We start from the raw sequence: 26,922 nt of genomic DNA, 5'->3' as shown, positions 1-26,922 counted from the left end.
GCCACTGTCCTGGAGCTTGGGAAGGAAAGTGCAGGCTAACTGATTTAAAATCGCAGTGGCAGAATCCTAACAAGATCATTTAACTTTTAAGGGGGAGAAAAAACATTTTTTCATGCATTTTTATTGATTTTCAATATTGTACAAAACCCAGTCATGTAAAGCAATAACACAGAAAAAGATACAATCATTGAAAAACAATTACAGATCAAATGCCCAGTTCTTGGAGTCAAATGCACGCCCAACCCACCCTCTCTAGGTCAGACCTCATTAGTTATACACACTAAGGGATAAAAACTAGGATTAAAAATCATAGAACCACAGAATGCTTTGGGTTGGCAGGGACCTTAAAGCCCACCCTGTCCCACCCCCTGCCATGGGCAGGGACCCCTGCCCCCAGCCCAGGCTGCCCCCAGCCCCATCCAGCCTGGCCTTGGGCACTGCCAGGGATGGGACATCCACAGCTTCTCCAGGCAGCCTGGGCCAGGGCCTCACCACCTTCATCATGAAGAATTTCTGCCTTATATTTAATCTAAACCCACCCCTTTTTAATTTAAAACTATTAATGTACCATTACGCCTTGTCCTGTTACTGCATTCCACGATAGAGTCCCAGCCCATCTCTCCTCTCGGCACCCTTTAACTATTTTTCAATAGTTAAATTAGTTAAATATTAAATTAGTTAAATAGTTAAATAGATGCAATAAGGTCTCCCTGGAGCCTTTTCTTCTCTAGGCCAAGTAACCCCAACTTTCTCAGCCTTGTAGTAATTAGATGTCCTGTTGAAATGCTGTACTGGTACCTTTCCCCCCTGAGGTGTCGACAGCGTCTCTTTCCCTTCTGTCATCAGTCACTGTCTGTCGGTCCATCTTCTTCTCATGCCACCACAGCATTGTCACAAAGCAAAGAATGGAGCGATCCTGATTCCTCCTTGGAGCATTTTGTGAGAGGACAGCAGGAAGCAGAGCAGCACACACACGTGCAGCCGCCTGCAGGAATGCCTCGCAGGTTATGTGGAGGATCTGCACACCTTCTGTAGCTCCTCAGAAAGTAATCCCAGAGCTCAATAAAATGACTTCATTTGCTGAGTGAAAGAAGACTTGTTGGTATTTCGATGTTTGTGTGTCTGCTACATGAGGACAAGGGTCTAGCCAAGTATATGACTATCCGCATAAGTGATGAAGTGTTAAAGAAAAAACAAAAGCAGAACAACTCTCTAGGCTTACTAAATATTATTGTTGTTTTACCAATGATTTCTAATACAGTTCATAATTCATTATGAATTAGCATAATAAGAATCAAGCTACAATTAAGAAAATACATTAAATTGCATTAAAGCATTGTCTTTTTTGAACTGTTTGCTCTTGTACTGTTAATCTGACAAATTCAGTAATTCACAACATCCTCCATGTAATTTGTTTGAACTACGGAGGTTTTGCAATGGTCTGCACAGGTTACAATGATCTGGATATTGAAAACAGGCCAGTTTGAGGAGAGCTAAGTGTCCTTCGAAAGCCAGACTGCTGTATTTATGGCAGATGTTGACCATCATCAGGAACGTGGGAATCACCACCCAAAAATGTTGGGAATGTCACTGGCTTAATATCCAAGATTTGTGGACGGCAATTTGTCCCTACTCAGGATTCCACAGTTCCTAATGCTGATCTGGGAAGCAGTGTTCGAATGGTGGCTGAAGGCAGCAGGCCAGGAGCAGGCTGTCCCCCTGGCAGCCGGCGGGGGCCAGCAGGTGCCCCCAGGGTGCCCCTAGGGCGCTCCTTCCCTCCTGTGCTCCTCCAGCACCTGCGCACCGGGTCGGAGGCTCCACGGGGAGCTGCGCACTGGGGGGCTGGCTGCTGGAGAGCAGGGTCCATCAGATACTGCTCTGTTTTATTAGTGAAACTACTTATTTTTGCTTCATTTTCATCTCAGGTTTTGAAAACGATGTTACATACCATCAGACAAGTGCAATCTGGGCAACCCCCTGCCCTGCAAGTATTTATGGAGGCAGGGCGAGGGGCGACGCGCAGCTGCACGCCGAGTCCTGGCTCTCCGCTCTGCTCGGGGTGCAGGCAGAGGGACAGCGGTCCCTCTTCTGGTCTTACAGCACACGCCGAGCTCTGCACACCAGTGTGTAGCACAGATGCATCTCGGGATTTTCAGCATCTTGGAGATGGCAGAGTTTTCTTAATTTGCCAGAAAGGCGCCACAAACCAGGGAGTGGTTACGATCCACCGGTGTGCTGCGCTTTCACGTGCACGCACATCCTGGAGGCCAAACCACACGGCCTCCGCACGCTCCAGCGCCTCCACCGGTATTGCTGGCAAAAAAGGAGAGTCCTCGAGCCCTCTCTTGTGAAACAAAAGCTTAATGAAACAGCAGGCATGCCCCGCTCTCATCTGTGGCTGGTTGTAATTCTTGGCAGAGTGTGACGTGCCCATCCTCCCGAATTAGCGCGGGGCACGTGGCATTTAGCATGGTGCTAATTGTGATCAGATGAAAACAAGCAGCCCCAGTATGTGGGCACGCAGCAAGACAAAGCGCGTTCAGGCGCCTTTCAGCGCCGTGCCCGGCGGCCGGCACAAAGGCAGGAGGACGCTGCCCGCATTGCTCCCCGCGGCGGGCAGGGTGCCCAGCAACCGCCGCCCGCTCCCCGCCGCCCGCGGCCCTCGCCACGCGCTTTGTTTCTGTGCCGGCGAGGAGGCCTCCGGGTTAATTCAGTGCATGCATTGTTAGATGCTCCGCGCTTGCTGTATGGGGGTGCTCTGCTGTAAAATCACAGCGGCTGCTGATGAAGAGGGCTCCGACTCAGTCGCAGCCCGGCAAAAGGGGTTGCTGCGTTCATCCTGAGCCCCAAGAGAGGAGCCAAGTCCACACGTACGGAAAAGCCCTGCTCCCACCAGAGCCCTCTTTCTGCAAAAGGCAGTTGTGTGCATGGGGCCAGAACTGTTCTCTGCTCCTGCCCCCTCTCCCCCCGTCTCCCCGAAGGTGGGGGACCCCCTGGCATCACCAGTGGGCCGTGGGAAGCCGCTGCAGCCGTGCGCCTCCTGCCAAGCTGGGGCAGCGAAGCCCCCAGCCCCTGAGCAAAGCACTGTCCACCAGTGCTGTTCCGCTCAGAGAAACCTCAGGACCCCAGCCCAGCCCAGCCCAGCACTGCAAAAGGGATTTCCTCCAGCTGGGAGGAAAAGCCAGTTTGGAGGACAATTCCCAAAGGTGGGAGGTGTTTGCTCCCCATTCTGCCAAAAGTGAGGGGGATTTTTCCCACGTGTGGCAGAGCCTTCAGGAAAAGAAATATTTCTTTCATCTAATCTGTCAGAGGACAGAGTAATGTATTCTCCTGTAACTAATCTGGTAGCAGCAGTAGGACCGTTGTCTCATCTCCAGTACCACTGTCGAGACTGGGGGAATCTATCCTCAAAGTATCTGCCAAAGTCCAAGTAATTAATCCTGTTATATGGCCAAAATGAGAAGCCTGAGCTTTCTGTTTCTCTGCTCTTCCTCTAAGGATTCCCTGAGGATGGAGGATGCTATTCTATGAGCAGAAAAATTATATGCAGACTTAGAACTTAACCTTTCCTCTCCCACTAGTCCACATGCTGCCAGCATCGAGTGTTTTCCCAAGTCAAGCCCTTTACTCAAGCAAGTAAAGCGTTCCCCGTTAGTTAAAATCAGTTTTCTCTTTAGCCAGGGGTGTGCACTTGCATTTTATCACCCCGTCACTGATTTCTGTGAGTTTTTTGAGGAACTCTTCTCTTCTTTGATAGTTTTAAATTTGACTTTCCTGAAAAACTGTGTGTGTTAACTGTGTTATCTCTGTGTCACTTCGCTACCTCCTCTCTCTGGATTATTTACGAGTATGCTGGAGCAGTGCAGAATCTTCTGCTCCCCTCCCTTGCTAACATTTTGTTTGTACCCTTTTTCCCCTATCTTTTTATCAGGAATTCACAGGAAGATTAATCCCTTGTGCTCCGTGACAGTTTAGTTTCCTTAAGAATCTTTAGTGAGGGATGTCCTAGCAAAGCTTTTAGAAAATCTGATTCCGCTGTATCAGACCAAATCGCCCGCATTAGAGGGGCTGTTGCCTCTGTCGGACAACTTGGATTTATACAGACGAATCTTCCCTTGGCCTTGTGACTCCTCCCACAACACCGTGTTCACTCATGGCTACCAACTCAGATCTGTCTTACTGTTTTCTACCATTTTGCCTGTTCTGAAAATTTGACTTTCTGGTCCATAATTCCCATGATCACTCCCAAAGTTCATTTTAAGGATTTGTCACCTTCCAATTCTCAGGAAGGAAGGAAGCAGGAGGAAAGAAGGAAAGAAAGAAAGAGAGTTCTGCAATTTCACATTTGAGCTCTTTTAAAACTCCTGAGGAAGTCCTGTCTGCTTCTGGTGATTTGTTACTCTGGTATATGAACCTTCCTGACCTCCTCCATAGCGAACATCAGTGCAAAGAATTAATTTAATTTTGCTGCTGTGTCCTTATCTTTCTTAATTCCTCCCTTTACGCCTTGATCATCTATCAGCTGTTCTGGGTGACTGACAGGCTTCCTGCTTTTGTGTTTGTAAAGTTTTTATTAGCTCTCATAACTCTAACAATTGTTCTTCAGGATCTGTTTTGGCTCTGCCTTATCATGGTTTTACTTGATTTCACTTGTTAGATTTATGCCCTTTTCCACTTTCATTGCTTGGAAACAACTTCCATTTTTCTGAAGGTATCTTTTATTTCAAAAAGCTTCCTTCTTCTGTTGTTTATGTTTAGCCCAAGCCTTGAATCAGAGCCGTCTTCGCTTTTCACTTGCGGTGCCTCAGACACATCCATGCCCCATGGTTGTGCCGCTGTGCACCACTCGCTTTCAGTCAGGGTGATACAGAGGCAGCACCATCAGCACACTCCTGCCCTGGATTTGCAGGCTGGCAGGTTGCAATCTCTGCTGCAGACCGATCCCATAATGATACGAACATCAGCTGGCTTGGCTTTCTGTTTCAATCCCATGCTAGAGTTCTGCATGCTTTCTCTCCCTGCTGTCCAAGTGGTTAAACAAGACTCTGAAAGAAAGAAAATGGTAAAATGCATTCAAATGTAGAAGGTAGACAGAAGAGTAAAAAATTGAGAAGAGGGAAACCAGGTGTCTGGAACTCCCATTCGTAAGTCCACAGCAACCGCAGAGGTGTGAGTGCAACAAGAACAGAAATGGGAGAGGTCCCCTCCCTGCGGTCTCTTGCCTTAGGCTGCAGCAGCACGTCCCACCTTCTGTGCAGCGATCCCTCCAGATGCCTGAACTGTGCACTGGAAGTCGTTCTTTCTTTTGGGAAGGTGAAGGCTTGTCCTGAATCCAGTTGTTTCTCCTAACTCTTAATTGTATTTGTTTTCATTCCTTATGCATCTACTCCCCTGCTTGTTAGCAGTGCTGAGCTGTAGTGGTTAAAACAAAAAAATGAGACCACAGAACTTCTCTCTTTGCTGACAGATAAGTCAGAGTAAGGCCTTGGTACAGGTAAACTTGTAGGTTTTCCATTGGCAAAGCCACATATGTGTAGCTGATGCAATTGTTCATATATTAAGCCAGGCAGCTGGGAAGTGCACTGAAAAGTGCACGGGAAAGTGCAGCTCTCTTGCAAAAGGTACCAATCATATAAATGTGCTGTAGGTCAACTTGCAGTCACAGGAGAGGTAGAACAATAAGGACTGTCGAGTGAATTTGAGCCAAACACAAATAAAAAAAATACATTATTTACTCTATGCTATGAACAAACTTGTGGTTATTTTGGTGTGTTATTCCAAAGTCTTCAGTATTCCTTATGTACTTCATATTCTTTCCTTTGCAGGCGCTGATCTGGAGAATTTGTACCAGCTTTTTCCAGTCTGAATAGGAACCATCGCTCCATCTCCACTCATTGGTGCTGGATCTTGCTACATTATCTTCACATTTCCAGACTGAGGTAGGAAGATCTTCTATGACCTAATTTTCTTAAGCCTTGGAGAAGTGATTTTTGTGTTGGTGGCCCTCCTGGGATGCGTAATATAAATAACATGGATTAAAAGAGATGTGATTATATGTAATACAACCATGCTGGTCTCAAACAGAGATTTTAGAGTTCTTTGTGTCATTTATCCTCTGCCGTTCTGGTAAGCAGCAATATTTGCTTGCTCTTTCTTCTAATGGCTGTATGTTGTGGGCTTTTTTGTTGTTGTTTTTTGTTTTGTTTTGTTTTTATAAATGCCATCTGCTTGAATTATTTCTTAGCACCCGACTTGTTGGATGGTAATCTTACCTCCTCTTATTTTCCATGTTGTAAGATGAATGAAAAGGTGTTTTCTGAACAAGACCATCCACAGCACATTGGTTTTTTTTGGATGTCTTCAAGCTGATACCCTGTCAAGTTATAGCTCTATGTGGGCTTGCGAGTAACCATAGGGACTACGCTATATAATTATTTATCTTGGCCATAACTGTTAGTTTCTATCATTAAAGAACAGGCCAAATGATTAGTATCCTTGACTTAATCTTCTTAGTAAGAAAGCTGTCCCTTGAATTTCTGCCATAATCAAACAGTCATAAGGAAAAATGGGGAAAATAAGACTTCTGGCCTGTTTCATATTGCTTGTGAATTGTTGAAAATAAATCATATTCAGATGGTCTGTTTCAAGTCTTAAATATTCAGTTTTCCAAAATTATGGTAAATGATGTGCTGGCAGAAAAAACATGGTGAAAAAACAACCTTCTCTTCTGACTAGTCTTGATGAGTCTCTCGACCTTCTCCATTAGATTTGGCATTGAAAAAGTACCCATTGTCCAAATGTAGTAATTTCATTCAAAATTATTTTTTTGTGTAACTAGAATTCACTGAATCACTGTAAAGTACCTGTTTTTAATTTATCTGTATATCTTGAGTCAGAGAGTCATTCATAAAATCTGGGATACTCTGTAATATCAAAGTATCTTTGTGTAATACTGATAGCAATAGCAACAGTAATGGTTGGTTTCATGAAATACTTATCAGTATCCTCTATCTAGATTAAAAAATGGAAGGTGTAAGTTTGGATCTAGATTCTTTCCTTATTTACTTTTTTTTTTTTTTTTATCCTTTGAGGAAGATTTCTCTCTTGCTTTCTTCATACGATTCTATCTGAAGTATTTTGTTTACAATGTAAGTGCACACTTCAATTTCTTGAGAATCATCAGGCTTATAAATTAAATGGAAACCTTGGGAAGTTCTGTGATGTGCAAAGACATTCATTCTCTTTGCATTCTTAAGATCTCAGAAGATCCCAAGTAAAGCGTCTACTTTGTCCTATTTAGACAGGAAACTTTTCAAGTGTTTGTATCCTTTGTGTGTGGTGTATGATGGTCTTCAAATGTTGTAAACTGAATCCAAAGATTTGAGTGAGGAATATTAACACTGAAAACCCACCTTCCCCAAGCTTGAACTAATATTCTCGACTTTGATCTGAGAATGAGAGAGAAAGATTGATGAATCAGAGAAAGAACAGAAAAGCAGGCAGAAGGTACAAGATGGAAGAGAAAGAAACATAAAAAGAGGCTGAAATGGAGAAATTTTGAAACATTTCAGGAAGATTACAGTGTGTGGTTGTTTGTGCCTTTTTCACGCTATTATGTCTTGACTAATTTTGTCGTGTTGTAAATACGATACTAGAACATACTAGATAACTTCGTGGATGGTTGGCTGGGGCATCTCAGTTTAACTGCAGGGTTTGATTCTGTTGAAGCAACATCTATAAATACATATGGTGAAAAACAAGCCAGCCATAAAGGATTAGTAGGGAAATACTTCACTGCAAGTGGAAGTAAGTCAGAAGACCGTTTAATCTATAGTATGTGGGTATGCACAAACAGTGTTAAGCAAGGAGGTAGCCATGTTATCACTGGCAATCACAATATTATGTCTAATTTATTTGTAGGACAAATGTGTAGAAAGTGTATAGCTGCTGGAAATCAGGGTGCATATCCATTTTCACCGTATCCACTATTCTTTAGCTTTTTCTTAATTTTTAGAAACTTCTATTTTCGAGATGTGGTTTTCCTCCTGAGATGAGGTTTCAGTTTGAGCAAAACTGTGCAGTCTGTCAGGATGATAACAATGTAGTTTACAAATTTCTTTTACTAAGAAATATTTCTGAGCTACACTAACACTTACCAGTTAGGCTGAAGTTAGGCAAGGTGAAAGCCTTAAGAGAAAAAAAGTATTTCCAATTGTCCGGGTGAAAATTGGCTTTCGTTTAGCTGAAGTTTAACATTTAAAAATTGTAGCACTGGTACAAGCAAGTACCATTTTATTTTGCCAAAGGGTAGGATATTTTAAGACTGAACTGCCTCACGAAGAGGCCCGAATTGCTAACCATCTTCAGAAAGGAAAATCAGTAATTTTAGTTCTGTGAAGACCAAGCCATATCTGAGTAGAACAAGGCTCCGTTACCTTCACTTGTAAAAAGGAACTTCTGCATGTTGTTCTCATTCTTCCTTTGGATCTAAGATACACTTGGTTTTTAAACTGAAGGCTTTGATTTCAACCTAGAGTGGTGGGAAAAATACCATCGTTCATATTGCTGCTGTATTTGTCATAGATTTTATTATACTAAATTATTGTAATTACTTGTTTATTGGGTACTTGCTCTTCGGTAAGTGCTAAGAAAGTGGAGAAAGTAGGACCGCTGCTGTATTTCAGCATACAAGGGGACATTTGTTAGTAATGCTCGTGGTTTCTGACACCGATGGGCTGCACCCTTCTGTATCACCTCCTGTTCCAGCAAACAAGTAGGATCAGATCCTGATTTCAAAGATTCCCTGCGCAGGAGAAAAGCTTGATTGGAATATTCTGTTTTCCAGGGCACGACCTCAGCCCGCTGCAGTTTCTATCAGATCCTGCACTCTAAATACGCCGTATTGCTGCCGTGACATCACTCCTATTGCACTTAGAGTGCTTGTTGTGGAAGCATCCAGGGAAAATCACAGTGCACATAGCATCCCCCCGCCTGGCAAAGGAAAGGTGGTACTTGGGAGTTTGATTCACCTCGGCTGGGCTGGTTTGCTTCGTGACCATGGCAACTGCTACATCCAGAGAAATTCAGGCTTCCATATCAGAGGGCAAACAACATTTGCGCTGCAGCTTTCTCTTTGAGTGAGACAGTTTTATTTTGCAATCAGGCAGTGAAGCACATGCTCTGAATTGCAGGTTTTACTGACAGCAAGAAAAAGGTTGTGGAAAATCCATGTTTGTTTCCAGAGTTGGCAGGTACTGCCTAAAGTTTCTTCTGTTCTTTGGGCAGATAAGAAACATCCTTAATTACTGATGAACATCCCAAATAAGATATTGCTCCCCAAAGCCATATCCCTTCTATTTGCTAATATTTTTCTAGGTTTGTTCTTCAGTTTGTCTTGATCTTCTGGCATAAGACTATAACATGCTTTTAGTAAGTTTCCTATATTTTATTTCAATACTGAAAATAGAATGGGAACATACTTGTAGCTCATCATCTGAGTGATGTGCTGGCACATATGACAGAGTTCTCATATGATTTCCCAAAACACTTTTTTTTTTTTTTTTGAACTGACACGGAGGCTCAGAAGCTTCTGGGAAAATAGGATTTTATTCTAGTGGCTCCAAAACTCTCTAGTCCCACACCATAAGTAGTACAGCAGTAGTGAGTAGCAAGCAGCAAACATTTTATCACTATTTGCAGTGTTTGCAATTAAAAGATTGATTACAAGGATTTGTTGTAGTCAAGGATAAATTTTGAAGATTTTGAATGGTTTCAGTGTGTTTGTCTAATTGTCAAGGCAGATGAAATTATATTGAGTAAGATCATGTCCTTAACATGTATAAAATTAGGCAGGTTTCCTTAAACATTAGCTGATTCTCTTGTTGTTTTCCTTACTGCAAGATACAGGCATATGGCAGGTAATGAGAGGTTTTCTTCCAATTTCTCCAACAGATAGAATCTTTAATTTGTCTGTCTTCGAAACATTTAAGCTGTGGGCTCTTGACTGGTGTAAATCAGCATGACTCCACTGAAATTAGTGGAGATACCTCATTAGACACACACAACCTAAGAGGCTTTGCACATATCATCCAGTCTGCACTAAGAATACGGGAAAAAGGGGATCTGAAATACATTCTTCTTTCTCCCTGCTAACATTCCTGCTTCCCCAAAGTATGTATTACCCAGGTTTTCAGAGCCCAGACAGTTCTTGTGACATTGGCACATTTTCAGTGATGCTGTATTCAGGTTCCTGCCATTAGATGTGAGCAACAGGGAGAATGTCCCTGGGCTGTGCATTCTGTGTCCCTATTTCCAATCATCTAGAGTTAGAGAGAAACAAGCCTCAAACTTATGGACACTCAAACTACCCGAGGATCTTTGGGGTTGATCACATACTCCTCCTTTCCACATTCATATTCCCTTAAAAATCCTGTTGACATATGCCTCTGTGATATTTAAAGCACCCACACACCATTAAAAATAAATCATGCAGTAGAGATTATTTCAAAATTTCCCTTATTTGATAGATTCTGATAAAAAGGCCATGCTTGGATTAAATCTTTTTATTCTGCACAACCATTGACAGTTTAACATCTGTAAAGCAGTTTTAAAAAAACTAACCCTCCAGACAAAGGCACTTGAACAGACGGGTGCTCGGCCTGCACCCCGCAGTGCCGCCAGGCTGGCGGTGCCCTGCCCTGAGCCCTGGGGCAGGGGCTGCCCCAGCTGGGCGGCTCACAAAATTTTCAAAATGGGAGGAATGATCTGAGTGATTTAAATGATTTTTTTTAAATGATAAAAGTTTATGTTTACAGGCACCGAAGCTTTTTTCTAATTAAAGTTCATATAACAGCAGTAGTAGTAATTATGACATTAAGAGTGGCCAGAGCAGGAATAATTAAGATTTCTCTTTCTGGCCAGTTGCTGGCATTTCTTTGAGTCTCTGTAAGGATAAAGCTACAACATCCTTATGCAGACTATCAGCATTGTAGCAACTGTCTCGTTTGAGCCTTGGCACTGGAAAGGACACTGCATGTGTCTGGGCATTTTCCAGGCTGCGGGATTTTCTTCTCTTCTGATCTTAGCATTGCAAGACCCCTCCTTTCAGTCTGAACACCATTTAAATAGATCATTTGTTTTCATTACAGGTTTTTGCATCTCTACCTTTCATTCTTGTTAATGAATTTAGAGGGTCTGATTGGAAAATAAAAGCTAAATGCAAACATAGACCGCGATCTGACAAAGGACACGGTTAAAGCTCTGGCAGGCTCTGCCGCACTGGCGGTAGAGAGGAGATGGCCATTTGCTGATTGCCTGGGGTTGACATGACTTGGTTAGTATGCTAATCTAGTCTTCTGCATTTAGCATTCAGATCAGGTCTGCGCAGAGCACGGCGCCGGGAAGGGGTGGCTGCCTGGCAGCACCGACCGCGCTCTGCAGCGATTGCATGAATACCCAAACCTTGTGTCTGCTGCTGCCATGCGCTCTCCCCCTCTTGCACACCCTCTCCCCTCTCCTCCCCTCCCGCCCTCCCTGGTGCACACACACGTACATACCATCCGAAAAGCTTCCTGCAAATGCTGAAAAATATGAAATGTGGAAAAGTCATGTATGATTGGCTCATTTCTCTGCCTCCGTGTCCCCAAAGAATCCCACTTTAATAGACCATGTGTTTCTGCTGCTGGAGAAGCCCAGAATTTAATGTGCCAAAATTCAGCAATAATGAAGCAAGACGGAGTTTAACATCCAAAACAAAGAGATGGCATTACTGTAGCTCACTTACAACATAACAGTCACAAGGAGGTTTAAAATTCCCTCTATCCTCTCTCCCCACCCAACCTCATCCCAAGAGAAAACAAACATTTATTAAAATCCATTCGTTTAGGACAGCAGTCAGATGCCCAGGTGGGAAGGAAAGCTTGCTCCCGTTATTCCAGATAATTGTCACTTTTCCTGTGCGCTTGGAGACAGGGAGGTGCAATCCCCCACCTGGAGTAAGGGGTTCCCAATTTCCAGAATTAAGAAAGGAATTGATTCCAGAGTCATTTCACATGATCAGGTCCAGCAGATCCTGCAGCCACAGGAGAACTTAATTCCTCGAGCTCCCTTTTCTTTGTTTTTGTAATGTCACAGCAGTTCTGGAGAGGCATATGGAGAATCATCAGCTTCTGCTTGCATTCAGAGGATTTCAGAAGTTGCATTTTCAGAGACCACATCAGATGTTGGTAAAAATGAGTCTCCATCCGACAAATAAGCAGACAAAGCTGTTTAACCTCTGAATTGTAGCACAGCTTCATAGTTCTGTCTTCTGTTGTTTCATGCTCTAAGCAAACTGCTTCTTGCAGTTCTCCCTCCTGGTGCCAAGCACGTATTCCAGCTGCAGCTCAGCAGCACGGGGAAATTTCTTCCAAGTCCCCGGCAGAACAGTCGGCGCTTTCTCCGGAGCTGCAGGCTTGATTGTCCTTGATTATTTTATTTCTTTGGCTCTGATCCAAGATGTTTCCTGTCATCATTTCAGTGTCTTTTCTCATAATCCCTTTTCTAAACATCATCAACAATTAACTGATTCTCTCATATCTACAAACACATGCACACACACGCAGGCGCGCATGCACACACACTCCACTGAGTCTCATCAGTGTCTTTTTTGCCTTTAAGTATAAGAAATTACAGCTTCTCATTAGCTGAAGAGCATGTTTTGAAAGGCTTTGTGTTTACTCACTTTGCAAGTGATGCTGGCGCTTTTAATTATTCTCCTTTTGCATATCATAAGAGAGCAGGGAGCTGCTCCAGCCAGCCCGGACGAGACGCATTCCCAGGAAGGCAGGAGGAAGGAATCGTGTTTTACCTCACTGCTGCTGCTTTCTTCCTCTTCTGTCAGCCAGCCAAGGAATCCCCCCAATGCTCTTACGTAGCAGATACCAAAACTGTGAGTCACTTTTCGCTCCCAGAGCAATAAGTCCACCGCATCTGTGTGCATTAACGGCAAGCACAAGGCTGGGAATTTCTCCAGGCTGCCAGCATGCCCCGGCACCAGTTTTCCAGTGGTGACTTTGTTTTTTCTGCTCTTGCTTTCTCTCCTCAGCTCCCTTGATTCTTCATTCTTCTTTATGCCTTCCCCATTTTCTTTCTTCCTTCCTCTCCATCCGTCTCCGTTGCTGGCAGCAGTAAGCCCAGAAAGATCTGGGTCCCTCTCGTCTTCTGTGGATTTTTTTTATGTGTAACTGCAGCAGCCTTTGGCTGCTCACTCTGCCAGGTTGGATCACCAAAGACACACGACTCGCTCACAATGAATAATCAATACGGATATTGATCTGCGGAAAATGTTTGTAAATTCCTGAAAGGGGAATCAGGAACGCGGGACAGGGAGGCTTGTGGGGGACGACAGGGTGTTTCGGGCAGCGGCTGCAGGCAGAGCTGGGTCCGGAGCCCGTGTCCTGCCGCCTCCGAGGTGACGGGTGCTGGAATGCGTGCGCGGGCGGGCGGGCGGGCGTGGGGGCTTCTGTATTTTCATTTCTCTACAGCTGCTTCCTCCGAAGAATCAGGAGGCGAGCAGCTGAGAGGCCCCGCCAGTGCCATGCCTTGGCTGCGGTCCAGCACTGTTTTGTTTCCATCATCACACGCCACTTTTGAATTTGCATAAATACAAGGGTTATTTTCTGTTGTGTCTCCCGTAAGATTTAAAAAGATGGAAAAGTATTTATGTGAGGAGGGATTGCTGTCTCTAGTCATCACTTTCAGAATTTGTTTTCAAACCCATATGTTTGAAAGAAAGGGAGGTAGAAAGGAAAATAAAGGGCAATAAGAAGGACATGGAGAAGACTGAAAAGGTGCTTAAACATGGAAGAGCTTTAGAATGCAAAACATGTTCTCCAGCAGGAGCCTACGAGTGCTGCAGTGTGCCAGCACGGGTACCGAGTCAGCTCCGACCCCTCCGGCGGGGGCTCTGCCCCTTCTCCCTGTGAGCGGGTGCAGGCTGGCCGGGAGGCGGTGAGGAGTGATCAGGGAGCCCGAGGCTCCCGCAGAGCTGCAGTCGGGTCCCAGGAGCAGCCTGGCCCCTGGCCCCTTACTCGGAGCCGCCTCCCGCTGCCCCTGTGCCGGCCTGCGCAGCATGCGGAGCACGTAGCAGGTGGCACCGGCCCACCCTGCTCGTGGCGTTGCTAGCCCTACCCCTGCCTGCAGGCAGCTACTTCTCTCGTGGCATTTCCCTGTGTTTCTTCCATCTCCATCCCTCTGGCTTTCTGTCTTTCTAGGGAAAGGCACCTACTGAAGGCGTTGAGGTACGCAGTATTGGGGCCACTGAGTATTCAACCCCCTCTGTAATGGTAGTGGCCGGCAGTGCAGACCCCAGGGACACTGACGGGTGCCTGCTCGAGTCCCTCAGGTTGCCACCCCCAACAAGCTGGGTGCCTGCTTCAGGGGAACCTGTGGTGCCAGCTGCCAAAAGCAGCGAGTGGGGCCACTCCGACAGCCCGCAGCCTCCCCAGGCGTGCACACAGGGCCTGCGCCCCCGGCGCCCCCCGTGCCACAGGTCGTGTCCCTCTGGCTGCCCACAAGCCGCAGTGCCGGGGCCGCGCACGGTGACCTCTGCGATAGCGATCGCAGGCGAGACCTCGGCACGAGGAGCCCATTCGGCGCCTCCTTCCTGAGAGCAGCTGCTTGCTTTATCAGCCCGCACCAGCCGCGGGGAGGCTGATCTTGCTCATTCTCTCTCCAGCTTCTGATTAGCTCCTGCAATCCAATTAGCAGAGGCATTTATATCACAAGGGGCTGAGGTGCCCCTGCTCATCACAGCAGCTCAGAGCCAGTCATAAATTCTACCGACACTACATCTTTGCTGTGACATGGATTAATTACGGCTCTGGGCCTGTAAGAGGAGGTTTGCAGAGGAAGGTGCACACAAATGTAGGAAGGAGGCACCACAGGACGGGCCTCATGGCATGGCACCGGCCGAGGGCACCCGCGGGTGGCCCGGCGAGGGCCTGGGAGCCAGGCAGGCGGCACGAGCACTCGATTATCTGAGCGAAGCAGGCAGAGGTTGGCTGGGGCACGTTATGAATTCTGCCCCCATGACCACGATGAGAAATTCTTCATAATGTTTCTTTGTATGCTGCAGTGCAGATGCTGAAAGTGAAGCTGGGAGAGCCATAATGAAATTGTATTTTCCCACTTGAGATGTTGCAGGCCATAGCCAGCGGCACGAGGAGGCCCTGAGCCTTCAGGAGGGTTCAGCCTGGCAGAAACGGGTGCTTGCTCACACGGGAACGTCCTTGTTCTCTTTGGTTTTCCCAGGAGCCTCTTCATGTAGCATGCACCTTTTTTGACACTACTGCTCCAGAAATAGTCGGTTTTCGGTATCTTGGTTCAGTACTTTTGACTTGGATTCCCTCAGGCTGCTGTGCCAGTCTCACCGGAGGTGGTGTTTTCTGAAATGGTGCAAGAGCAGGTTGGACACAGGCCGTAAAACATCCAGGAGAATGAAAGGCAATGCCTACCATTGTCTGTTTTCACAGCTCTTTGTGGCTCCTTTAAGCTCTGACACCTATCTGTGTTTCCCTGGCACTGTCACCTGACTGTTCACTTGTGTATCAGCTACTCATTCAGCTACCCGAACACTTACCCATTTATAAAGTCTACTTCGCTGTTAATTTGGATATGTATTGATCACAGCCTGATGACCTGTGAGACTGTACAGGGATCTGATCTGTTGTTTTTTTTCCCAGTCTTACAACAGTTTAACAATTCATCCAAGTTACCTGTCCATCACTCAGTTCTTAATTTATGCATCAGTCGGTGCCATCATATCTGTTGGATTTTTTGGTTTGTTTCTATGCATTTGTACTCTTACCTATTACTGTACTATGATTACATCAGAAGTCCATAAAACTTCCTTTTAAGTGCATCAGTAAAGAGGAATTTTAAAGAAATAAGGATGCATATTAAACTTAGTGTCATGTCAGCTCCATTTGATCTCCTGACAGATCTTCTGTGCAAGCAAATATAGTTCCTGCTGATAGAAGGTTGTCTTGTTTTTTGTTTTGTTTTGTTTTGTTTTTAACTGGGTGAAGGTAGGTTTAGCCAAAATAGAGCATTGTGAATGAAACAGTTGCTCTTCTAGTAAAAGGAAATGTTTTCTAATCTTTCAAAGCAAAAAATATTTTTACTCTCGTATAATAACAAATCTTTCATTTACTGACCAAGTCAGACAAAAGACCTCGTTAACTCAGCTGGCATCTCCAAGTACCAATGGCTGTAGCCTGGTACTAGACAAATTCAGACAGGAAATAAGTTGTGTGTTTATAAGAGAAGGGGTAATTAGCCAACCCACTAATGCACCTCACAGATTCAGCTGAGGTCCTTATATTAAGACTTACGATTTTTGTTATATATAATTTGTTATTGAAAAAAAAGCTGTAACAGCAGTTTCATTTCTAAATTTTGGGATGAAATCATTAGACCGTAAGATCACAGCATTCCCACTGACCCTAAAATCAGTAAGTCTGTAATTCTCAAACAGAGTTGAATTTGGTCCCATTTCAGATTTCCTTGGCTTTTGTCATTTTTGAATCACGCTCCCAATGTGTCATCACTTTGGTAAGATTGCTATTGCTAAATGTTTATTTTCCTAAGGTCAGAGCAGACTTTTCATTACGTTACTGTGCAATTTGACTTCTAATACGGCTTTCTTCTATGTTTTAGTTGACCATAAAATTATGCTGGTATGATTTCTTTTTAGCAAAACTCTGACCGAGTCTTCCTGCCCGGTCAGAGTAAAATGCCAAAATAACCTCCTCCTAGAGTAACTTTTTTGTAGCTATTTTCTTTATTAAAGCTGGCATATCTTCTTCCTTCTTCCCCTCACAAATTGTCATTTAAACAAAGCTGATGAAACACATCTATACAAACCCTTTCTACATTTTTTTCCGACCTACTTGAAACAGATCAAGTGTTTTATTTTATTCCTCTGTGTTGTCTATTTTAATATTTTTGTTTCAAGTTTGCTTTTTGTTGCAACTTTTCATGTAATTTGTCACATTGCCCTATATGTTCTATGACTAAATGAGCAATTTAACTGCACGCGTTGAAAACAGTGAAGAGCATTGCAGCACTTTTTAACAACTTCGATGCTTTTTTAATGGAAAGAGAAGATTTAAAAACAATACATGAGTGATATCAAAGTAGAATCTTCAGAAATTCTGTTTAAAAGAAAAAAAAATTTGGTTTTAGCCTAATTTGAGATCAAAGAATACCATAAGTGTTCTGTGAAGTGGGAATTCTCTTTTTTGGCCAGTTTTACGTTTTGCACCTCCTGCCTGGTTAGATGCTTCCTTTAACACCTCCTTGCTGTCATGTGGGCAGCCCTCCCTCAGCCAAAGATGAAGTCCTCTGCATGGCGCTGGTGCAGAAATGTAAAAACAACCTTGCTGGGCCGGACAGCAGATCTTACTAAGGCACTTTATTATTATTTTTCTGGATGAGTTTACTGAATGTTCTGAGACAAGCCCATGCTTGAAAAGAAGCATGGAAAGCACTTAATTTTAAGAGAGATTTTATGCAGTGAAATTGAAAACATTCATCCTGTTTCTACTCCTTCGGATGCCTCAGTCACCAAGAGGCAATTCTCAAAGCTTGCTGAGAAATTCCAGCAGAGGAGCATTGTGCCGCCCAGTGACTACCAAGAATTGGTACAGACAGGGCGTCAGGAGGCAGGCATGTAGTGGAGCCAATTCTTCCAGAGTGCTGTGAGGTTTCGTCCCTGCCTTCATGCATGAACTATCAAGTGAGGAAGAAGTTATTTAAAGCTAAAGCTCTTTAAATTCTGTTTTCTATGGAAGAGCTCATTTCAGCTGCCATGCAGTGTCTTATCCAGGCTGGCGCTGGTAGTGGTGTAGCCTGCTGTAGATCTATTTAGCTCCATCCGCACGGGGTAGCTCACCCTGTGATGGGATTCATGGCCTGGCTGCTCTGTGAGGAGAACAAGCAAATGCCAGCGTGGCTTCAGAGATGAGGAAACCTTTCTTCTGTTGCTCACTGTTCCACTATGTTTTCACCTGTGTTGCATTTGGTTTATATCCTTCTCATGAGAAACTTCATACTCTCGGCCTTAAAAAGACAAAACTTGGCTAATTTCTCCTCTGTTTAATGTCATTCCTGTATCAGCCTCCCACTGCTGTTTCCTAGATTTCAGTCCAGAAAAGCACTCTCCAGACTTCGCGTTGTCAGCACCCATCTGGTGTGAAGATGTAAAATCTGTATCACTCTTCAGTTTGTCTCCAGCGCCTGAGGGAGGTGGAACTTGACCTACATCTCAATTTGCTATCGTGTTGCTTAGTCAGTAAAGAAAGTGTTCTCTTTCTTGATAGGTGACTTTATTCTTTTATAAAATTGTCCTGCATGAATTCTTCTTGAAAATTACAGTTTAGAGGGAGTATTGTCAAAAATTCTGTCTCTCTCTCTACTTTATTATCCCCTCATTTTTTTTGTCATTTAACTCCAATTATGGGATGCTAAGTGCTTTTGGAAATTTCATTGTTAATATCTTCTTACAGTGCTATTAACGTAAATCAACGTTAATAGTGTCCCAGCAAGTGTAAAAGCAATCAAAAATTCAGTACTCACGAATCATTCTGTAATTTCAGCATAAAATGTTAATAGAAATAAAATCCAATACCATAAAATATCGGCAAATTCAACTTTAAATACATGTGATGAATGACTTTACCATTCTGCAGCATCCCATGGACTTCTGCAGTGTGAAACCTTTTACTGGTGAAGGTCTATACATACAACTCCCTTCTTCGTCTCCTTCCCAGTATGCCTCGTGCATGGGATTATACTTCTCTGGAACTTAAAACTCCATCTTCACTTACAATGAAGTGGCATCTGTATCCAGGTTTTTAGTGGTAATCAGCAGGATTACTAGGAATCTGTTAAGTTATCAACTAATAGAAACTCACTGCTTTTTTACTGTGATCTTGAAGAGATTCAGCTGCATTACATTTTATTGATATTGAGATTTTCTTTCAGGCAAATCTTTTAAATCAGAATTTAGATTGTGAAGACCCATCAGTTACTTAGAGGAAGTAGTTAACAGAATGGTATAGATTTATCAAGAAATACAACTGTTGGCCTGAAATTTCAAATTAAATTAACATTAAAAAGAAAAAAATATCCCCAAAATGATACATGAATGATTGTTAGGTGTTCAACCTTTAATTTATTACCCAGACAATCTGAAATCTTTTGATTTATTTATTTATTTTATTCACTTGCTTAAGTAGGTCTGTGTACTTTTAAAACACGTTTAAGAATCCTTTACTGATAGGGCTACAGGCAACGCAGGGTTAGTCTCGAGTTGCCACATTGCTAGTTACGGAGCACATACAAGTCTGAGATTTCTGTGATCACAGAAGAAAAAAGCTACAGTGAGATACCTATAAAAAGAGTTTATTTGAGAAAAGATCTCCTGGTCAATATGTAGATACCTTTTCAGCCCTTATTAGCTTACTTCCCCATTATCTCCGTGTAATGTCCATGTCACCAGTTTTTGGATTGGTCTCTTTCTGCTCTCCTGGATTTCTTTCTTCTTTCTCCTCTCATTTCCTGTGTGATTCCTTACCTGTAGATTCCTACAGTATAGCCATACAGTAGGGTTTTATAGGTCCTTTAAAGTCTGTGTGGGTTTTCTATGATATTTATAAAATACTTACAATATGTTAGGAAAGTTAAGGTATCTCTAGGTATCTCATAAAGGATATCAGCTGCTAAAGTGTTCTGTCATCACTGTCTTTGTGCCCGTCCCCACAAGCATCAGACACAAGTTTGGAACATTTCAGTTATTCCAGTTTGAATACATGGGGCCCTGAACAGTTAAGGTATATGCCTAAGAATTCAGGCTGTCTCAGGTTTGGGATCCTCATAGTTTTTTGTTGTTGTTGTTGTTTGTCTTTTTAATCCAGAATTTATTTTAAAAATGCATTATAATAAAGCAAAACTGATTTTGTGTAATTACTTTAATTCTTGTGAGACAGCAGAATTATCAAAATCATTGATGACTCGGACATTTACAGTCATTACATTTCCGTAAACAAATGACCAGCATGTCAGCTAACGCAGAAATCATCCAAACCATGCAAAACTAACTAAAATTGCTGTGTCTGTGCAGCTGGCACAAGAGGCCTGGGTATTGCTGCTGTGCCTCAGTGCCACATGTCTGCTTGCACAATGTGTCTGTGCCCAGCAGTGCCAGCTTTCATGCCCCATGCCCTAGCGAGCTGAAACACAAAGCAGCTGAGCCAGAGGAGGGGCTGTTATGCCCTTTTACTTCATAACATACTTTAGTTGTGTTTGCTATGCAGAACAACGTTAAACAAAGCAAAACCACCTGGAAATAATTCCCTTAGACATCTGCAGCAAGCTGCCATCAGCACGCAGGAGCTGGCCCGAGCTCTGTCCCATCGGCCAGGCAGCACCGGGCTCGAGCACTGTGAGTTCGGTGGGCAGTTACGAGTTTGGTTATCACACCTGGCTTCAGAAAAATCATTTTCAGCACCTGAAATAACATGTAACCTAGTCTGTAAATGCTTGGTATTATTTATTGCTGCGTTTCATATGACATTTTTCTTTTTGAAATATATCTTTGAAACCAAAGGCTTTTTTTGCTGGCATAGCTATGTGATTTTTCTTTGAATTCAGTGGACATTGGATCAGCCCTTACAGTGGGGAAGCTGTAGTTAGGATTAATGGCTTGAAACCTGCAAAAGCACTTTCGCTGGGGTTTCATTTTAAAATCTTCCTGAGATCTAGGTTCTTAAGACACTGGCTTAAAACTTCTAACATTTCCTTTGGTTCCTCTTCCCCTTTTTCTTGTCTCCTTATAAAATGGAAAGTTACTCATCCGGGTAATTTTCAGTGTGAAACTGCCAGTGGAGTCCCACTGGGATAAGCACAGTCAGGAACAACGAGCGTAAGATCCTGCTGTGCATTTTACTGTGCCAGGACTTCAGCATTGCATGGCTTCTAATGGAGTGATACTACCTATCTTGTCACTCCATTTTCCAAAGTAAATCAGACTTTGTCCTTGCCATGTGTCAATGGTCTAGGCTTAAGTTACTGCTTCTGCACCTGCTTGGTGCAGATTCTGATCTCCACCTCAGTTGTTGAAGACTGTAGTATCATAAGAATAGCAAGAGAAAAACAGTAGTATGTTCAACCACCTTTTTCAGAGACGCAGTTACAGTTCAATGACTTCAGCTAAGTTTCAGTGGTGAGGGATCGTTCCACATCTAACAAAACGTACCAGCAAGGCCTCGCTGAGGTGTTGGAAACCCCCAGCTTTGCCATTAAGTGGCAGAAACTTCATTCCACAGCGGAGGCACTGCAGAGAGACAGTCTCTGTAGATAGACGTCCAAGGTGCCAAATCCTGTTCTCTGTTTTATGGGAATCTCAGATTCTTCATTTCTCCGGACTAGAACAAAGAACAGAGGCTTGCCAACAACTTTTACATTTGTATTCATTAAAATGGAGAGTCAGGGAGAACCCTGCAAAAATAATATTTACAAGTTATTTAAGAAGAAAAATTCACAATATTCAGTGAAATAATATGTATTTAATATCAGGACAGGAAAATACAAATGTGTGAAGAGGAAGAACACAGTTCTGACAGTAGTTCAGCAGTGCGGTCCTCTGCCTTAGACCTGCCCCAAACCAAGGTTGGCATGTTCTGTTGGAAGGGATGATCCTTGCAGAAATACCAAAGCCAGAGAGAAGGTCTTAGCATTAATAGTTGTATTTCTTTGGGGTCTCATCCTGTGCTACCTCCTCTGACAAAACTACCATGATGACTCAGAGAAAAGCCCCGGGAGATCCAAATAAGTGTTAACTATTAAGATTGCACATACTTAATGTGTGTTTGTGAGGAACTGAATTCTTGCAGTCAAAATGCAGATCTGTGAACTCTTTCTAGTAACATGTTGAGAAAAATGGTATTTTTTTCCAAATATTTCACTGTTTTCCAGTCTGCTTTTGTGTCTTGTTAATAATTGAAGGCTTTAAGTGGTGTTCAACTTTTACTTTTAAAAATTCTCCATGCCCCTTCAGGCTCTCGGAGTGGAAGAGCTGTGAAATTCCTTTGTCAGAAGTAACCACAAAGTGGGATGGAAAGCCTCAGGACCGAACCACAGCTGCGTGAAGCGCTGTGCTGGGAGGTGCAGGATGTGGCCCAGGGCTGGACCCCTCCCGGTGGGCACTGCGCACTCGCTGCGTCCCTCCATAAACAAGAAGGCGCATCGGGGCTTTAAGCACAGGAGATCACCATATTACAAGGAAGCAAAAGAAACAATCTTTAATCCTTTCAAAGCCCAATAATATTATGTATATTGACTGAAGCCCTACGGAGTGGGCCTGACAGGGCTTTTTCATTACTGCAGTTCGTTGTAGCCTAGCTACCTTTGAAAAGTAACCAATATCGAGAGCCACTTGACATTTGCAAAGGATTATGGGTGTCCTCTCTATCTCTTCTCAAGTTCCCAAATTTACAATGGTCTTAATTTAAAAGTTAAGCCGAGGGATCAGTTGCTTAGTCTGGTGCTGGGCTGCCCTTTAAAAAAAGAAAAAAGAGCGTATACGTGTGCCTGTGCGGAGGGTGGAAAGGTGGGTAATAAACCCTGTGCGCTGACGTGACCTGGCTTCAGCCTTTGGATCCGATTGGTGGTGTTTAATTGTGCAAAAGGTATCTACGGCAGAATCAGAGGGAGAGAAGTGGACAGTTTCATTCCTGCAGGTGTAGCTAAAGTGCACGGAGCAGCAGCAGCTGGTAATGAGTTGGTGAAAATGAAAAAGGGACATAAGTAGCTTCTTTAGCAAATCCCCTGGAAATGACATGGAGCCTCTGGGATCGATAGGATCGATCCATCCAGAGGCTGCAGGCTCCTCATCCAACTGCCAGCCTCTCTCTCAGCACAAGGAAAACCCTAATGGTATTATCAGCAAAACTCACAGAAAAGCTACAGGGGGAAATGGCCGCCTGCGGGGAGCCCCCTGGGTGCAGCGTGGCTGCAGCGAGCGGCACGCGGGCAGCGCGACCTTCCGCGCTCACCCGGCGGTGCGGGTGCCTGCTATGGAGGCCTCGGCCTGGTCACGGCCCTAAGTAAGGCGACCGCTCACCACAGGAGCGAGCGGCGATTCGGGCAGCCTGCAGCGCCTTGGTGTCTGTCTCCCAGCACACCCAGCTCCGCTTGTCCCACTGGAGCAGAAGGTTCCCTTGGGGGTGCCAAGGACTTCCTCGAGCTGGAGCTGGGGCTCCTCAGCAGCAGCCCCACCCCAGGCCTCGCTGGTCCCCCCAGCAGCTCCGGCAGGGATGAGAAGCCCCTGGGACACCGGAGCGGTGGCGGGGGGGCTGCGCGCCACCCACAGCTGCCTGCCAGCTGCCCATGTGGTTCGGGTTCATGCCTTGCATGCGGTGCAGCTGTGGAATTTGGGTTTGCGTCTGCCTTCCCAGGAGGCAGGGGAGCGGGACCCAGCCGGCTGCACACGTGCTGAAGGAGCGGAGCTGTGGAGGGGAAGGAGGCGCCGGGCGTGCGGAGGGTTTCTGACAAGCTGTTGGCCTTCCTCCCGTCGTGTATGCGCTGTCATCAGCTCTGTTGTGATTACGATTTGATCTATAACACTTTATGAGGCTTGTGTAATTAGTTTCATGTTCTTAATCTGTAGCATCAACTGAACTTTTTAATTCAGTGTTTCTGGTTAGGCTCTAAATTGCCTCCTCATATAGGAAGCATTTCAGCACTCAAGTTAATAATCAGTTGTGCAGCTAAGTCTTTTCTGTCTTGAAGTGAAGCGATCCTCAAAACTGTGCTGCTGTACCTTCTCATGAATTCTTTAGAAACGTGGTGAGAATGCTTTTACTCTGGGAAAAGCGACCTTAAACCTCACAGTCCATATGTAAGCTTAAGGGGCCTTTCCTTGAAGAACTCAAAATTTCTTTGTTCACCTTTCTGTAATCGTATTGGAAAAACGGAGCAATCAATTTGTTTTATTACATTTGTCCCAGAAAGTGTGCGTGTGAAATTCACAGATCCTGTAGCATCAGATGGCTCCGTGTGATTATTTCCATGCGCGGGGTGCGTAGTGTGGGAGAAGGCTGAGGGGGGGGCTCCAGGAAACCAGTGCTGGTGGACTGGCTCGCTCAGGCTGTGGGATGGCATGGTGTGGGTCACCCACCGCCTGCGGGGCTGTCGTCATCTTTAGAAAGTCTGCTTTGGGTCCGTGGCTGCAGTTTGGGTCCTGCACTAGGTACAACTCGGAACAAAGAAAGTGAACTGTTTGGACATTTATTGGCTTTTGTTTGTGGCTTATGCTCTACAAAGCATGATCATTTGAATCTTTAAGAAACAGTATTTAAACTCTTCTAGGAGTTGTATTGATGTAGCTATGTGCTTTACATACACACACTAAGAAACAGATGTAAGAATATTTATTTTATCTACTGGAAAGTTTGCCAGCTTGTGAAACGCCCTGATTCTCAGGAGCTACAAGCATCACTGCTTCCACAGAATCAACTAAACTAACATCAGCTTAGTATTTCTGAATAACAGATCTTAGAGGACTTATACTTGTTCATATATGACCTTTGTAGCAAGATCATAAATTTTGAAATACAAGGGTTGAGGACTATGAAATAAATAGGGATAGATAAGCCATTTCAAATTCATGAACTATTTAAATGAACATGCGGTGCTAAAAAATATGTTGTTTGAAACATTTCAGTAATTTTGGATGTATTTTTCTTTCTCTTCATAATGAGCTACATTGATAGATTCTCATAAACAGTATTGACAACTGAAACATTTACTGTTTTGCAGGGTTTAGCATATCCCACCTAGATGTACTTACTAACATAGCCATTTCTTTTCATTTTGGTGATTGTCTAATGTGATTGTCCTTTAGAAAATGATGAGACCCTGTCAACAAAGTCAGAGGCAGGTGTCTGTCAGAAACCTTCTGGGACTCCTCACAAGACATGCGTAAACTAACACACTCCCACCAAGGGTTCCATGTCTGACAAATCTCATGAAAAGTGTTACACTGGAAAATTTCCAACTGATGTTGCAGCTGTGTTCAGCTCCAGTTTGGAACTGTGCACCATGTATGGGTACGGCTCATGCTAACGAGAGAGAAAGATTGGTAATAAAAAGACCATTGATTTTTGACAAGATCATTCCATAGCAATAAAAATGACAACAATATATAGACATTGTAATCTTTCTGAGTGTATGAAAATTCAAGAATCTCTCATGATAAGTGCTTAATTTGGAAAACATGTTGGTGACAAACATAGTTGTTATGGCAATCCCAAATCAGAGAGAGAGCAGCTGTGGCAGACTTTAAGCGTTTAATGCAGGTCCTAGGATTCATGGGTTCAATGCTGAGATGTCTTCTCCTGCTCATGCTATAGCAACCATGGCTAGCTGGACATGTTTCACAAAGGTAATACTGGCAGCTAAGTCACATTGCCGGATTTTGTACCAGGGTGGTCATTTTGTGCTGTACCACTCACTTCTTTGTCTATAGACAGTTAATGATTTAGGTGTAGCAACATGATTCTAAAACTTGCAGGATGTTTGAGGTTTTAGTTGAAATTTATTTCTACAAATTAGTATGGGCTTTAGCCTTCAGGCAGAGAAGTTCAATTCTACATTTATCGTGAAAGTTTAAAAATTCGTCCTAGGTGGTCATAAGTGGATACAAATCTCTATGCACACTATCAGGTAATACCAGATAAGTTTTTTCCTATATGTAACTTGCAAGTACACGACAAATCTAAATCTAATAATTAGAAGGACTTCTTTTTAAAAAGAGTCATAACCCTATCATTTTCCCCTCCTTCTTTTAATTTCTGCTCACAGTGCGGTCAATTGCATTGCTTTCATAATGTTATCTCCATTATCCTTTTTGTCAAAAAAGTCTGCCAGCTTTTGGACAACTCTTGACACACTGTGCAGTGCTTTTCTAAGCTGAGTTGAAACCGTGTTCTGTATGCTACAGGTTATTAGGGTTAGCAGAAAGAATGTGCATTTATTTACTGAAGGTACTTTATAAATCAATACCTTGTTTTTGAACTCAGGTCAATAGGAATAACTCAGAAACACAACCAACAACTACTGCAACCCTAAAACAGCACTTTCAACATATTGATTTTTGGAGAGTATCTTTTCCTGGCATTATTCACACAATGTTGATAAGCAGTTTCATGCAATCAAAATTGTAAATAAGTATGGGTGTGCACATACATGCATGTGTACAAGTTTGTGAAACACAAAAAGCTTTTAATGTAGTTTGGGAATCATAAGAAAGCAAAGTCAGGATGTGAAGCAGCTAAGGTTCTTACAGTTCTTAAGGTTCATTCATGTGTTCCTTTAAAGTTACAAAATAAAATATATTGTGGGTCAGTGGATACTAATATCATTATCTTCTTTAATGTCCCGTTTTCTGTAATATTTTCTCAAACAATACAGTCTTCTGCAAGTGATGTCTGTATGCAATCAGCACCCATCTGCCCAGCTGAGGAGGCAGCCTCTCAGCTCCACCGCACCTGCTGTGGCCACAGGTCAGAGCTCTCACAGCCCCTCTCACCCCGTGCCTGATGCATAGGATGATTTGCAGCTTTCAGTATTCAGGATGTTTGTTCTCACAAAACTACCGATGAAGCTCTCAAGAAGTGTGTGAAGATCAGAGCTCCTTTAACTCAGCAGTAACCAGTTTCCTGCAGAAGCAGCTCTGTTTTGGAGCTCAGAGACAGCGACAAGGAATGGGCACACGTGTTCTTACAACATCGCTTTCTGTTAGAGGCATCAAGTGTGGCTGTCCCTTTTGTTTAAGGCAAACACCCCCCTTGCCACAAGTGACTGCTTCAAAGTTACTCA

At 43.8% G+C, this 26,922-nt stretch overlaps 1 protein-coding gene across 1 annotated transcript in view; it reads left to right on the top strand.

Annotated features, from left to right (window-relative positions):
• Nucleotides 1-26,922, top strand: part of ZFHX3 (zinc finger homeobox 3) — a 533,455-nt gene that overhangs the window by 266,370 nt on the left and 240,163 nt on the right. Inside the window, exon 4 of the mRNA XM_040571666.1 lies at nucleotides 5,826-5,939. The gene's annotated coding sequence lies outside the window, so the exon portion shown is untranslated. The remainder of the gene's footprint in view (nucleotides 1-5,825; nucleotides 5,940-26,922) is intronic.

The sequence above is a fragment of the Cygnus olor genome, chromosome 12 (assembly GCF_009769625.2).
Source record: "Cygnus olor isolate bCygOlo1 chromosome 12, bCygOlo1.pri.v2, whole genome shotgun sequence".
NCBI lineage: Eukaryota > Metazoa > Chordata > Aves > Anseriformes > Anatidae > Cygnus > Cygnus olor.
This window is presented reverse-complemented; position numbering and strand designations above follow the sequence as displayed.